The sequence below is a fragment of the Epinephelus lanceolatus genome, chromosome 2 (assembly GCF_041903045.1).
Source record: "Epinephelus lanceolatus isolate andai-2023 chromosome 2, ASM4190304v1, whole genome shotgun sequence".
Taxonomy (NCBI): domain Eukaryota; kingdom Metazoa; phylum Chordata; class Actinopteri; order Perciformes; family Serranidae; genus Epinephelus; species Epinephelus lanceolatus.
The window spans coordinates 9,161,777-9,176,834 of NC_135735.1; the positions used below are offsets into that span (position 1 = coordinate 9,161,777).

The window sequence follows — 15,058 nt, forward strand, 5'->3', positions numbered from 1 at the left end:
GTCCTCTGCTCGGAGAGTAAGAAGCTCCCCAATCTCATTGTTTTTTCATTTTGCGGACATTTACAGCCGGTGTTCTTCTTTGAGTCAGCTGCTTACCGCTAACATTTACTTTTTAAATCACCCGTGGTGGGTCGTCGTCGAGATAACACATCGTCAAAACGTCACGGCCGTGCCACCCATGATCCCGTCCTACCAGCTGTCCTGTTTGTACAAGACTTCTTTTCCAGCTCAGTGAGACAACTCTGTCCACCCAGTCTGCATTTGTACCTATTATACAGAACAGTGAGGTGGTACAACGGCGTGAAATTCCCGTCTTGAAGAGGCAGTGTAAGGCAGTGGTTTATATTGTTAGGTTTAGGCACTCAACCACTTGGTTATGGTTAGGAAATTATCATGTTTTGGCTTAAAATACCCGATTGAGGTGGCAACGCAGCAGTGTCTCAGTAAAAAACACAGCTTTTTGTGGCATTAATTCAGAGCCATGTCTCACTCCAAAGTCTCCAACTGCTTTAGTATAAAAAGTGAGAAAGTTTGCAGAGAGCGGATGGGAGGGGAGGAGATGGGAGGTCAAACAAACTCTGGCATCAGGGGGAAACGCAGTGGGACAAGGTCGAAATGTAAAGTGGCGAAAGTCTGACTGTGGTGGGCGGGTCCAACAAACGGACTTTCACCTTAGAGAGCAGTCTTCGTGTCCTGTAAGAGTATAAAGCCCAACCCTGTTCTTTTTTCCTAAACCCAACCACGTTAGTTGTTGAGGAAAAAAACAACTCAATTTGCGGTGTTGTACTGACGTAGTGTGTTTAAATTGAAAGAGACTGAATGTAAACATTAAATTTCCTGTGAAAACAGAAGTGTATCTTGAAAGAAGACAATGCATGTAACAGGCAGAACTTGACATGGCGTCCCAGAACGTCAACAACCAACGCACCCAGGGTACCTTTCACATCATATCTGAACATGGAAAGTCCGTGACCAAATGTCAATTTTGACGAGGTCAGAGTGAGAATGTGTTGTAATTCCGGTAGAAACAGAGCCATGGGTTACTAAAAATATCCACACTTGGTGGCTAAAAAATATGACTCATTAAAAAACAACTGTTTTTTTTCTATTTGTTGGTCTTGAACAGTGGTCTGCAGCTTGGCAGGTGCATCCCTGCACCTCCCAATGACAAAGTAAGCTAATACACTACATCACTTAAATGTTGATATGATACATATGAAACATACAAATGTAACATGTTCTCAGTTTGATGAAATGTACAATGCCAACATTTTCTCCTGATGACTGACGACTGGGCTGCAGACCTAACCCCCCTCTCTGAGTGCTTGAGAGGGAGTCGCTGCCTAATGACCCTGATGATTATCTTAAGTGTGATGCATCTTGCCCAACCTGGGTGGGAAAGGAAAATATGCGCAGGATCAGTTAGGCGTTTGGGTCAAATTGTTCCTTCTTCAGGGTGCCATTTTCTCAAGAATGATGATAGACCTACATCCGTTTCCTGTTTCTGTCTGTGTTGCAGCGCTGCCAGCTACAGGGAGAGGGAGTATCCCCCACATCTCTGGAAATTGCAGAGAACAAGCAAAACATTGGGACTGGTCATCTCGAGCACGAGCAGAGACTGAAAAAGCAACAACTGGACTCGGGACTCGGCACTTGAACAAGTGGGGATGAGAGCTGCTGTGTGACATCAGTAAACAAACCCTCGAGGGTTGAGACTGGAGTTGGCAAATGAGTAAGTCGTGGCCCAAAATGATTGCCTTAATTACTACACATATACAGATGTATGAAGTAATGAAACTAAGAGACTTATAGTTCAAAGTTTAAAGATGTTTTCTTTACATGTGAAAAAAAGTGTCTTGTAAGGAACAGATGTGAATATTTTAATATGATAGAGATAATGTTTGGTTGTAATGTCGACATAATGTTTTAGTTGGGTCGGCTTCGTAGGTGTCATTGGTTACTAAATGGTGAGTTTGCTCTCTGCTTATGTGCAGTCAGCACTACGACTTAATCTATTTTTATCTTGTTTCATATTGTCAACCAAACAAGGCTGGCCTGAGTTGCTCACTCAAACGCTGGCGACAAACTCTTAATTCACATCGTGTCATAACACATGAAACTCCTCATTCAGAAAGTGTATAGAGGGTCGAGAGAGAAGACATATATTGACTGGCTCAATGCGACACACTGAAACACATCACAAGAACATCCTCTCACATTACGATCCACTTACACTAAAGCAAAGATGTCAGGCATATAAACACCATCATAAATATCTGCCACACTCACTTTCTATCACAGAAAAACAGCGGGTGAAACTCGCAGGGGCTTTCACCGTAAAGACGAAATACCTTAGGTTTTTTTCTCAGATGCAAATTTAGAGCTGACCAGCTGCTTTGTTGATATGTTTTCACTTTAACTGTATGCAAAAGTAACATGGACGTGTGTTATATATTTTTTTAAACCTAGCCTTGATAATTACATAACCAAAGGTGAAACCCTGAATTTATTGTATGTTGTGGACTTCTGGAAAATGTCGTGATATAGATGCACACTGAATAGGATAAAAAAATGTAAATAGCAGACATTTATACTTGTGTGTCCTAAGATGTGTTGCAGATAGAGTAATTTGAGACTTTTTACTTTCTTTGACTGTTATGACCATCGACCATGCTCATCTGTGTTTGGTTTGTCCTCGCTGATACAATCATGTTCCTCATATTGTTGCAAATGCTGCTCCAACATTCTTTGTTGTTTTTGGCCATTTATTTTCTTCTTTATTTTATTTTTTTTAATTCACCTTCTCATTCATTTGGCAGACTAAAACACGAGGTTGCTGATGTTGTTTGTGGAGCTTTGTCAGAGAAGCGTTGGACACAGTTACCTCTCTAAGACCTGCGATGTTGCCCATGAATGAAATGATTACACGTTGCCAGGTTTTACTTAAGTTTTTGGCAGTAGTTGTGAGATAGATGACACATCCTAATAAAAATAGTGTTTTATTTTCCTATATTTCCCTTCAGAAATCATCCTTTGACATACTGTGTTAACTATATGGGCACTTGAATTAAAGCTCTTGGTCCTAGTGTCTTTTTCCTCTACTCCTAAAGAAAATCCAAAGTTCACGTTCTTGCTCCTTTCCCAAAATTTCGTATCTGTAATTACCTCAATAATAGTATCCCTCAGACCAGCTGTTCACTGAATGTTCCAGATGTTTCCGTAGTGTCACAAGAAAACTTGTAACCACAGAATAGCCACAATAGTTTTAAATAGATGTCAATAGTTTCTTTAGGGAATCCTTACGGGGAGGATGTTTTTTATTCTTTTGAGGTTTTCATCTCTGCATATCAAAGGTTTACGGAATACCAGAATACTCCAGCAGAGCTTCAGGATTTTTAAATGTGCAAAGTTTTTGCCTCTTAAAAAGTTACATGAAAATAAAAGTCGGATTGAAATGAAGAAGAAAATGTCAGTGGGAGAACAACTCTTTAAAAATCAAGTTAATGTAAAGATGAAGTATCAGTCCCATTAGTCAGGGAATAGAAAAGTAATAACGGCAAAACAAATTTTACAGCAATGTATGTTTTTGTTTGTTTTGTTTTTGTTTTGTTGATTTGGCAGATGAACCGAATCACCACTATGAGATTAAATACAAACAGTACAGCTCTGTCATTAACACTTTCTACTACAAACCAGCAGGCATGAAATGAATCTTTAAGGTTGCCAAGACTTCGATGAGTAGTATAAACATGAAGCTACAGCCAGCAACCAGTTAGCTTAGCATAAAGACATATCAGAATTTTAAATTTATCCATTTGATAATTCTGGATTACGACCTCCAGCATTTGGATCATGTAGTGCGGTACCTGTTGGGTACCTGGCAGGCTCAGGGTGACAACAAGACCTCAAGAACTGTCTTCACACTTTGGCTTTTGTAGGAATTAAACAATCGAGATGTGAATTGTTGAGCTTTAAAGTTGCCAGCAAGCAAAGGCTGCACGATATGAGGAAAATATCTGATGACGTTGTTGAATATGGCGACAACAACAGTTCTTGGGATAAATTAACAGATATTCATATGAGCTCAGTTCTGCCCCGTTGCTACTTTCACTACAATGCTTGTTGAATTAAAAAAGGCAGATGCTATTTGCACCAAGGTGTCTTTGCCAGTAGTGCTATTTCAATAGGGTCATTTACAACCAGATAAATATAGCAGCAGAGGCAAGCACCCCAGTGTCTGTAGCCAACAATGCTATTTACACCCAAGTGTATGTTTGTGGTTGGTTTAATAAAGTTAGAATATAGCGTACAAGTACACAAACAGGTCTGTTCAGCTATTCTGCTAAAGTTTATGTCACAGTGTGCATTTAGCAGCTTTATACATCCCGGAATAATACGTCACTACATCTAAAAGTAATAAGCCAGCGTAGACTCATACAGGACACAAACCCCAGTCTCCCGTGTGAAAGTCTTGTGCATGACCCCAGTGCCACTAAGGCTGCCCCGACTAAGAATTTTCCATAGTCGACCAAAAGTCGTCACTTAGGGCCATTAGTCGACTAGTCGCCCACATGGTTACAATATTAATTTAATTATAAAATGATATATTTTGAGCGGGGCAACACAATGGTTTGAGTTGAAGGTGTGAGAAAGAATAGTATCAGTAACATTGTTAACACTGTGCTACATTACAGAGAAATACAAAACCGTACTAATGAACCTTCATTAATATAGGCCTATATTTTATCTCCAAGTGCACGTCACACACTGAGCGAGCCGCCTGTTAATGACGCTGTGGGCTAATGGGCATGTAGCTACTTCCATGTTTCAGATGATACGTCACGTTTGTAGGCGACCAATGAAGATGAGTTTACATATCACCTTGGGTTCGTCCTTCACCTTCTCAAAATGATCCCACACTTTGGATTTCCTGCCCGACATGTTATTAACTAGCCTGTAGAATAACCGCAGGTACCAGCCCTGGAAATTAACCTGACTTTCAAATTAAATTACCACATGGTCCAGTCATATAGGTTTAGATTTATTTTGACAAGGCACAGCTCCTAATAGAGTTTCACGTTTGTTGGTTCGTTTGTTTTTTTTGCGACTAAGCAACCAATGAAATCTTGCCAACTAATGACTTTTCTGGTCGACTTACCTTTGGTCGACTATCGGGGGCAGCCATAACTGCAACTACGTCTTACTCCTTCCATGGACTGTGTCACTATGTAAATTAAATCATCTGTCTTTCTGGCACTACATTTGTTTTATCTTGTAAATTTACCACTTCAATCTTGAGAAAATATCTAAGACTGGCTAGTACTAGCTCTAACCATGGCCTCTTTGCCCTTATCCTGACCGCTTCCTACCTTGATGCGTCTTCATGACGAGTACTAGCTAATCACAGCATGCAGTATGATCCAGAATAACCCGTCATAGGGATGGGTGTAAATAGCCGAATAGCTGCGATGTGACTATTTTCACCTGAGTGCAAATAGAACTATTTACAACATTCTTTCATGAAACAAAGTGAGTATTGAACTGAATACAAAAGGCACCAATGAAGTTGAATGATAGTTACATTTTTAAGTGTAGGTTTCTATAGATACTCTTTCAACTAGGTGCAGTATCGCAGTCTTTTGCAATATCTTTATCGCGCAAACTGACATTGTGATTAAGGTGCAGCCCTACTTTGGGCCCATTTTCAGTCTTAATGCTAAGCTAAGATAAGAATGGCTGTAGCTGCATATTTACTGCACAGACATTAGAGTGGTGTGGATCTTCTCAGCCAACTGTTCAAAAAAACCCCAGCATATCTCCCAAAATGTGGAGCTATTCCTTCTAAATTAAATGAAAATCTAACCTGCCTGTAGAGATATTTTTTCAGAAATGATTTTATTACACTAATCTTGTCAGATTACGTGCCTCAAGCACAAGCTGTTCCTGTACCAGAGGGGCTCGGGCCTGCAGAGGCCAAAGAGTTTTGACTATTTCAGGCTGAATGTTGGCTCACATAAAGATCTGAGACGAAGCCCAAATGCACAAACTATCACACCAACAGGCAGCAGTGGCCAGAAGCTGCACTGCAACAATACTGATAAATGTGTAAGAGACAAGTTCATCTATGTAGTGATATGTTCAGCTACAGCTCGGTGTTATCACATAGCAGCACAAAAAGGCGCTGAGCCAAAGAGTAATGTATGCCCACCGGTCACCAGAGAGAACAGGAACAGGATCAGCCTGATTGATCCTTGAGGGCAACACATCCAATCAAGCAGAACAAACAAGCACCAAAGGAGGCTGAAAGAAATCTGTTTAACTGGACAGTCTCTAACCCATTCCCTCAATCTATGAATTAAATTAATTCATTTGGTTAGCGGCTGCAATTATGTCAAGTTCGAGTTCACTTAAATCTGTTTTCATCAGGAGATCAGGAGTAAGCCAGAGACGGGCAGTGCACTGTAATATACGGAGCAAGAAGCTAATGAAGGTCGATAGGCAGATTCTGAAGCCGATTGAATATTACAGGAAGAAAAATCATTAATCCTTGTGTGTGAGCTGAATGAGACTCATGCACTGAATAAAAGGTCATAATCCACAGTTATCCACACGGATATTTATCAAGGGGTCATATCATGAGTGGGAAAGGATTAGTGGAGAAAATATCTAATATAAGACTAAACAACAAATCAGATTTTTCTTTGATTCAGTGCCGCTAAATACACCTGCAGTAATAACTTCTGTGATGCCGCTGTGATTCAGCACAAACAATGAGCTGTTAGGGAGGTTAACAGTTGTGTGGGGACGTTAGGTAACAAACAAAACAAGGTGAGAGGAGAGCGTTTTAATTATGATCAGCTCCGAGCTGGAAAACTCACCGGGGCTGCGTTTAAAATGTTTCTGAACACGAGCATAAGTCACTGTCATAGCCGGAGGAGGGAGAGAAGGAGATTCACCCAACACAGCTTAACTCATTTTCAGTTATGATGTTAAAAAGACTGAAAAACTGAACTCATTTAAAACAAAATTCTTACTGGGGATTGATTTCATGTTGAGAAGGGTTATCTCGGTGTTTAAGTTGTGAGAAACAGCCTTCTTGGTGAGACTCACGTATATTTCTGAGGCCTAAACGACTCACAGGCTCAAATCCTCTGTGCTTTCCACAGAGCGACTAGAAAGATTAACTTTAAGATGAATGCCTCCTCGAATCAATAATAAAAGATTCTTTCCCCCCAAAATAAAACCAACAAGAAATCACAGCTCTAAACCATGCAGAACATCAGCCCAGTGTGGTTTAGTAAAATACTAAATCTTGCTCTGCTTTCAGTGTTGCCTCACTTTGGCCCAATCTTCATAAATGTGATCACATTTTTAATATTCAGGTTTAACATGGGTTCTGTGAAGGAGCCTCAGGGAGTTCTGTACTATTTGTACAATTAGGCAAACCTCAAACCACGGAAAACGAGGTTCAAATTATGAAAAAGTAGCAACTGAATGTTAAAATCTGAACTCATAAGAACAGTCTTTCATGACAGAACTATATCCAGATAATAGAGGGTTCCTTTGGTATTTTTCTTACTGGATCCAATGTTTATGTGTCTAAATGACTAATGGTAGTAACAGTTTTTGAAATTGGTCCAGTATTGAGCGAGTGCTGCAGCTGCAATGTAACCACTCAGGGCAATATGCTGTGTCACTTTTTGTCCACTAAAGCCCCGTTTCCACTGAGCAGTACAGTTCAGTTCAGTACGCTTTTTTTTTCCGTTTCCACTGTGAAAAGTTGTGGATGGTACCAATGAAACTGTTCCATACTGTCCCCACTTTTGGTCCCCCCTCTGTTGGGGTACCTAGCACACAGATCTGGTACTAAAAGGTGGAGCTGTGAACACTGCAGTCCATTCATCGGTCAGTAGCAAAGTTTGAGTTTGAGAGTTGAGTTAGAGTTTGAAACTCATGTAACCACTGCTCATACCATGGAGAGTTTTATTACTTTAACTATAAAATGAAAGTATGTTTTGCTGCCTCTTGCAGCAGCTGGAGTCTGAGAAAAAATAACTTAATTCACTGGGCCGACTGTCGATGATTTTTTAGGTGGAACGTTAACTTGTAATATTAAGCAATGCATGAGTTGACGACATGAATCCATGAGCACACCCTAAATTTCAATGAGACGACGCTGACCATTACTTTCGTTTTTATATAACATACATTTTTAGTAATGAGTGGATCTTCAGGAATTTATATATTTATTTTGACCGGGTTATGTGAACTGCAGATATTCTAATCCTTACTTGGGAAAAAAAATTGTCACAGAGCGTCGTTCCTGTTGGGCTCCAGCAACACTAAACCCCTGAGCTTGCCTGAGAAGGACTAAATGTACAAACCTGCTATTTTTAAATATCCCATGGAGAGAGACTCTCACTGCAGCCTGTTCTGTTTTGTTCTAAAAATGTCGGTGTGCAGCCTCGTTCTGTGGACGATAAACAAGGCACAGACTTCCATCTGTGTCACCAGTAGGGCTGTCAAAATTGCTCAAAAATGACGTTCGAATATTCCTTCTAAAAATAACTCATAGGTTCCAACCACTCGGAGAAAAAAAAAAAAAAAAAAAATTCGCATTATGTCCACAAGAGGGCAAACTAATACAAGGAAACATACTTGTATATGTATTAATACAAGGAAACATAACTACTTGTAGGTATTTTTATTTCAACATAAACATCTTTGAAAACATTTACATACCTACACATTAAAACACATAAAACAATTATCTATAACATTATGTTATAAACGACCGCGGACCTCTCGCTCGCCCCCGCCCCCTCTGACCCGGGGCCACACTGCCCGCGGAAGCACTGCGAAGAGCCTCGAAGCGCCGGACCATGACTGGCTCGCGCCCTTCAGCAATAGTTTCGGCGTCTGGTCTATTTTCTGCACGAGCCGCAAGGGAATGTGTCAAGCCGAGTGACGGAGACAACAGCTGGGAGCAGAACCACTTGTCGACCAGCGTGGAGAAATGCGCGTCTGATGCCAACGCCCACTCGCAAAGAGGACAGCTGCGGTGGTGCGGTGTGGTGGTCCATTTTTTTTTCAAATTCGAATTTAAATTCTAACCCTAACCCAATGAGACAGAAGGGGAGACAGAGAGAGATGCAAGACAGACGGTAATTTCGAATTTAAATTTGAATTTAGAATATTCGTTGACAGCCCTAGTCTCCAGTAATGAGGAAATATAGTGAGTGCTGGACGGAGCAGTGAGTGACAACAACCCCGCCCACGTTTAAGGGTACTGTTTGTGGTGGAAATGCTAGGGTCTAGGAACCATGTCCGAAGGGTTACTTTTGGGTCCAAAGGTACCATACTGAAAGTGTTTGGTGGAAACAGGGCTTAAAAGTGCTTTTTTGCCACTGACAGGCTCAGATTATTATTTCAAGTGTCTGACAACATTATGGAGAAGATCCCTACAGAGATAAACCTTTTTGTTACAGAGCAAGGTCTTTTTTGTTTAACCAGAAACAGCCCTGAAATCACCAAACCCACCAAACTCCGTTAAAAAAAACGCTAATTTTAGCATGCATAGAGGCAGCATATCATCACATCTAAGTGGATGAAATAAGCCAGAGTTGGTGATTATTGGAATAGTGGAGGGACAAACGAAGACAGCTTTTGTGAGTTTTATTTCGTTTCTGCTGACTTTGAATGAAGTGTGTGTTACAGTGATAAAATACCAATTATTTCAATGTAGTTTTGTGAGTTTACAGTAGCAATCTTGGGGCTGTTTTTCTTGTTGAAGACGAAGGCAGCAAAAAGGTCACTCTCTGTAGGGATCCTTTCCATAATGCTGCAAGACACTTATAATAACAATCTGAGCCTGTCAGTGGCAAAACAAGCACTTTTAATGGATGTAAAGTGACGGTATATAATTGCCCCAGGTGATTACATTGCAATCTGTTTCACAGCTGTAGCCCTCTCACTCAATACTGGACCAATTTGAAAAATTGTTGTTCCCATTAGTCACTTAAAAAAGAAAACATTGGGAAATAGGGTCCAGGTTGCCCTTTGAATAATAAAAAAGTTTCAACCTGGTTGTAATAAACTGAAATGTCATTTGTTTTTATTGATCATCTGTTATTAGTCATTGCCTACTGAACATGGGGCGTCTCAGTCTCAATCAATCATATTACTCAGAGGAAACTGCTCCACGTTCACTGGAAAATAGCCTTTTTTATTGGAGGAAACCAAACAAATGGTACAAAAAGTACCCCAAATCATCGCACATTGCCCAAAGCTATTCATCTGCCCAAATAAAAAGTAGCCAAACTGGATGGAGCAACACCCAATCTGGCAACACTGACTGCTTTCGCCTCAAGAGATCAGAATGGATAAATGATGATACCGAAACTACCATTAAGACGTCTGAGTTTATTTGTTGAATTTGGTTTTAAAAATCTCACTTTTAAGTGTGTTTATTGTCTCTGAGAGCTGGAGGACATCTTTAAAAAGACAACCTGACTGAGCCCAGTATCTTCACACTGCACACAGGCAGCACTGTAGACGTCTCCGTACGGCTCAGTTTGATATCACGTACCACGGACACATACATAAAGAAAAGTAATGCATTAGCCTGAGGATGAGAACTAGAGTGTTTACTGTAACATGCACAGTGTTAGATAACACCAGGAACCCGTTTTATGTCTTAATCTTCTTATAAACAAGGTGGCTTATGAGGAGCACTGCAAAACTGTTGAACGGTGATGCAGTTTGTATTTGTTTAGTTCTCTCGCTGGATATTATGTGACTGACTGGATTTTGGGGTTGTTTTGCACCATCTGCCTCCAGCAGAACAGTATTAGTGCTCTTTGGTGCAAATACGATGATTACAGTGTTTGCCCGGTCACATCTGTATTCAAGAAATTGTCTCAGATAGGAGACAAATACAATGATTTGCAGAATTCATACGTGCTTTAGTGAAAGGCCTCGGTCCACACAGCTAGTGTCGGCTCAAATTACTGGGTTAATAACAGGGTTACCACACAGCACTTTATCAGAGACACACTCAGCGGTCACTACTTAAAGCTGTCATTGTGGTATTAATTAAAAGATGTTCTTTCAGAGATTATAATATTGATTAAATGATAATAGCCTTCATTATCGTAAACACAATCCAGCTTTAACTTTGTTATGAAGAAACACCTTTCACTCCTGGCTCACAGTGTAGCAGAGCAGTGAGGAGGCAGACTGTGTTATGCTAAATCATGAAGGGGAATTATTTGCTGAAGTGCTAATCGCTAGGAGGGAATTAGCATTTTCACCTATTTAATGACGACTACAAAGTTGACACAGTGTAGTGCAGGTCTGAATACACAAACAGTTACAGACACACACATCCTTTGTGGTGAGAGCACCTGTCCTCATAGAGTCACAACAGCCACTGAGTTCAGTGCTGCCAGAGGTTCCTTGAGCAAAACAACCTCTGCCTGCATCAGGACTGCGTCTCCTGGCTGCTGCCGTCCTCTCTGGGTGTCTTTGAGGGGAATGTGAATACACTCCTGATTACAGCAGTCCATGGAGACGTATTAAGACTGCTTGTCTAATCTGAGTAACAGGCTGAGACTTATATATGGCAAAAATATTGTTTTTCTCGCATTCCTCCACAGTGAAGAAAGAACACTGACAAAATTTGTGATAAATTGAAGTCAGAGGGGTCTGTGTTTAACAGCAGCAAAACTATGGGTGCTTTCAGACCTGCCCGGTTTTGTTCGGTTCAACCGAGCTCAAGTTTGTTTGCCCCCTAAATGCGGCTCGTTTGGGCAGGGGTAAATACAGCAATCGCACTCAGATGCACGCCAAAACAACTGGACCGAGACGTTCTTGAAGAGGTGGTCTCAGTCTGGTTTCAAACAAATTGTGGTGCAGTTCGTTTGTGGTGAGAATGTGTTCCGACCTTGATCCGAACCAACTGCAATTATGCAACTTTGGAACAAAATGAGTCCCTGATTCAGACCAAAGGAGACAACTTTAGGTCTGAAAGCACCCTATATGGAAACATCTGTTAAAAAACTCTCACACAGCTCATGTAGTTAATATCCAGCTAATATAATCCAAGTCTCATTTATCCAGTTGTATGCTCAGTACTCCCAAAACACATGAAGTTTCACTAAAAAGTTAGTAGAGTGGAAAATGCTTACAGTGATGACGTCCGTCTCAGCTGGACACTATAAGCGGACGATTATTACAACCCATTTTTCTTTTTCTCATTTCTGATGCAGTTACCATCTACTTGACATTTCTCTATTTATTACATGGATATAAATTAATTATATAGACTGAATTTATTCAATTTATTGACTGTTTCAAAATAGCAGGTACAGCTGTTTCATTACAGGGTTATTATGTGACCAGGTATTATTTATTTTCAGTGATGAGCGCAGCTTCAACCACAGGTTCTTTCCATGTGCACATCTGCTCTCTGTCTCCATTACTAGCAGCAATGACTAGCAGCCACAAGCTTCGGGGAGACTATGTTTTTGGGGCTTTTTTGCCTTTATTTAATCGGACAGATATAGCATGAATGGGTGAGAAAGAGGTGGGGATGGCCTGCGGCAAAGGGCCGTTGGGTGGAATTGAACCTGTTGCTACTGCAGCAAGGACGCAGGCTTTGTACATGGGACACGCGCTCTACCACGTGAGCTAGTAGGCGCCAAAATGACTTTCTTTTTCCTGTCATGATTTCGATGTGCACACAGCTTCAGCCTCAGGTAGGCAGCTGGAAGCAGGCAGGTTATCCTGACGCAAAGCATCATGGGAGTAAAGTAAAGAATACAGAATTACCGTAGTTGTAAATTGTTTTTCCATGTGGTATGAAGCATTGTAAACCAGTGTTACCCAACAGGTGGGTCCTGGACTTGCGAATGTGTCAAGTTTTGTAATAAACACACTTTATTTTGAAGTACAGTGAATTTCCGGCACAGAGCTTTTATTTTGAAGTGCTGTTTCCTGCTGTAGAGTGAGTGACTAATGGATAGATCCATATGACTAGATAAATGAGACTTGGATTATTTTGCACGAGGCGTCTGAGAGTTTGTAAACTAATGTTTTGATATAGTTTTGCTGTTGTTAAACTCGGACCCCTATGACTTCAATTCATGCTGAATTTCCTGTTTTTGGATTCTTCGTTCAACGTGGAGGCATGCAAGAAACACAAAGTTCTCTACCTGAATTAAAAGTAACACAGGCTGAGTAACTGATATACAAATGGTCATGTGGGGGGGTTCAGTGTTCCTTTAACTGCAGTGTGTTCAGCTTTCTGAGTTGCTGTAATTCTTGCGTCTAAAGTGTGATCTAACATCCTCATATCAGTTTTAAGATGCTCTTTCTGGAAATCAGAGAACATAAAGGGATGAGTAAACATTGTGTGCTTTAGCCTGTATAGACCAGTTACTATGGTGACACTTGGTAACCTCAGCGGCTCTTTTGTCATGTTACGTTCATCAGACTATACATGAGGCATGGCACAAACAAGCCTCCAAATATATAGGCCAAGAATCATTAAGCGTGTGTAATTTTGACTGTCATACTATGTGTATGTCTTTTTTTGTTTGAATCAATATCAATTCATCAAACTGTCTTTGGGTCATTTTGCTGTATTTTCTGAACTTTACTCCTCGAGAGCCCGATGAAGGAGGGTCACTGTGTGTCGAGTAAAAGAAGGAAGTACACAAAAACACATGCAAATGAATATATTCAGATATGAATTTGACGAAACAAGGATGGGACTCAAACCCATAAAAATCAGGTGTCTATGCAAGCTGGTGCAGTTTGGTCAGCCAAGGCCACGGTCACATTTATACGGCGGTTATTATCCAGTACATCAACACTAGTCATTATGATTCTCACCATCATCTCACCTGCAGAGAGGTAAACGATCAACACGCAGCCAGCAGAGATGTCGCTGCACTGCTGCTGTGCTGTACAGATGCAGTGTGGATAGCAGCGACCACATAATTGTTTTTTTGGGGACAATGATGGCGGCGGCCGGGGTGCATTTGTTTTAATGTTATTGCTTCACGTTTGTGTGATATTTAAACTGTTCATTTGCCACTGCCTCGTCGCTCATATCTAAAAGAGGGGAATCATTAACGATCAGCAAAGGAAAACTGATGGTAACTATTAATGAACATGTAAAATATTTCTACAGTTCAGGTGTTGAGAAATATCCATGTGAGTTTTTGGCCAGCCTTGCTTTTATTCTGCATGATGCTTTGTTTTGAGAAAAATGCATCCGAACCCAAGGTATGTTTGTATTCTTTTCCCGAGGGTGCTCCTCTCCTTCTCCTTCTCCTTCTCCTTCACTCTCTCTCTCTGTATCTTTGGACTTTGTCACTTCTGACCTTAATTCTCCTTTTTTTTGTTTTTTGTTTTCTTCTTTGTTTTATTTTTTGGTAAACCTTCCAACTTCTGGATTTTCTACATTCATAACATTTTGTAGACAGCAATATGAGATGTGATTGAAAATGGAATATGTGCAATGTTGATTAAAGAAAAATATAATATATTCAATAAAAATTCAGAAACAGAAAAAGTGTTTTAAGGTGTGCTTTTTTGTCAGGGGTGAGCTGCTGATGCTTTTGCTGTTATACATAAATCCAATCTGAAGGCCATTACTACAACGGCATCTCACTTGTGTGCTTATTCGTCATGTGCTTGTGGTTCACCATTTTGTTTGCTGCTGGCTGAACTGCTGGGACATGTTTATGTACATCGCTTGTGTCCCTCAGACAGAATCAGCTCTGTCAGCGGGGGCCAAGTATCACAGTGACAGAACGTTTTCATCCACAGTGGCCTTTTACGGTGGTTGCTTTTGAAACCCGATGCCCGAGCCGTTCATGTTCGACACTGTTTAAATATTTTAAATGGGTCCGATGTGGTGCAATTACTTGACTCTTGGACAAACACCAGTTCATCCATCAAGCTGGTGATGGACACACAGCAGCCGGGTTGTGCTTTGCCTCCTCGCTGCAAAACACACAACGTGCTGCAAGGCTGCAGCCCGTTCACC

At 40.8% G+C, this 15,058-nt stretch overlaps 1 protein-coding gene across 1 annotated transcript in view; it reads left to right on the top strand.

Moving 5' to 3' along the window:
* Nucleotides 1-14,581, top strand: part of kcna4 (potassium voltage-gated channel, shaker-related subfamily, member 4) — an 89,710-nt gene extending 75,129 nt beyond the window's left edge. The window contains exon 3 of the mRNA XM_078173633.1: nucleotides 1,520-14,581. The gene's annotated coding sequence lies outside the window, so the exon portion shown is untranslated. The remainder of the gene's footprint in view (nucleotides 1-1,519) is intronic.
* The last annotated feature ends 477 nt before the right edge of the window (nucleotides 14,582-15,058 follow it).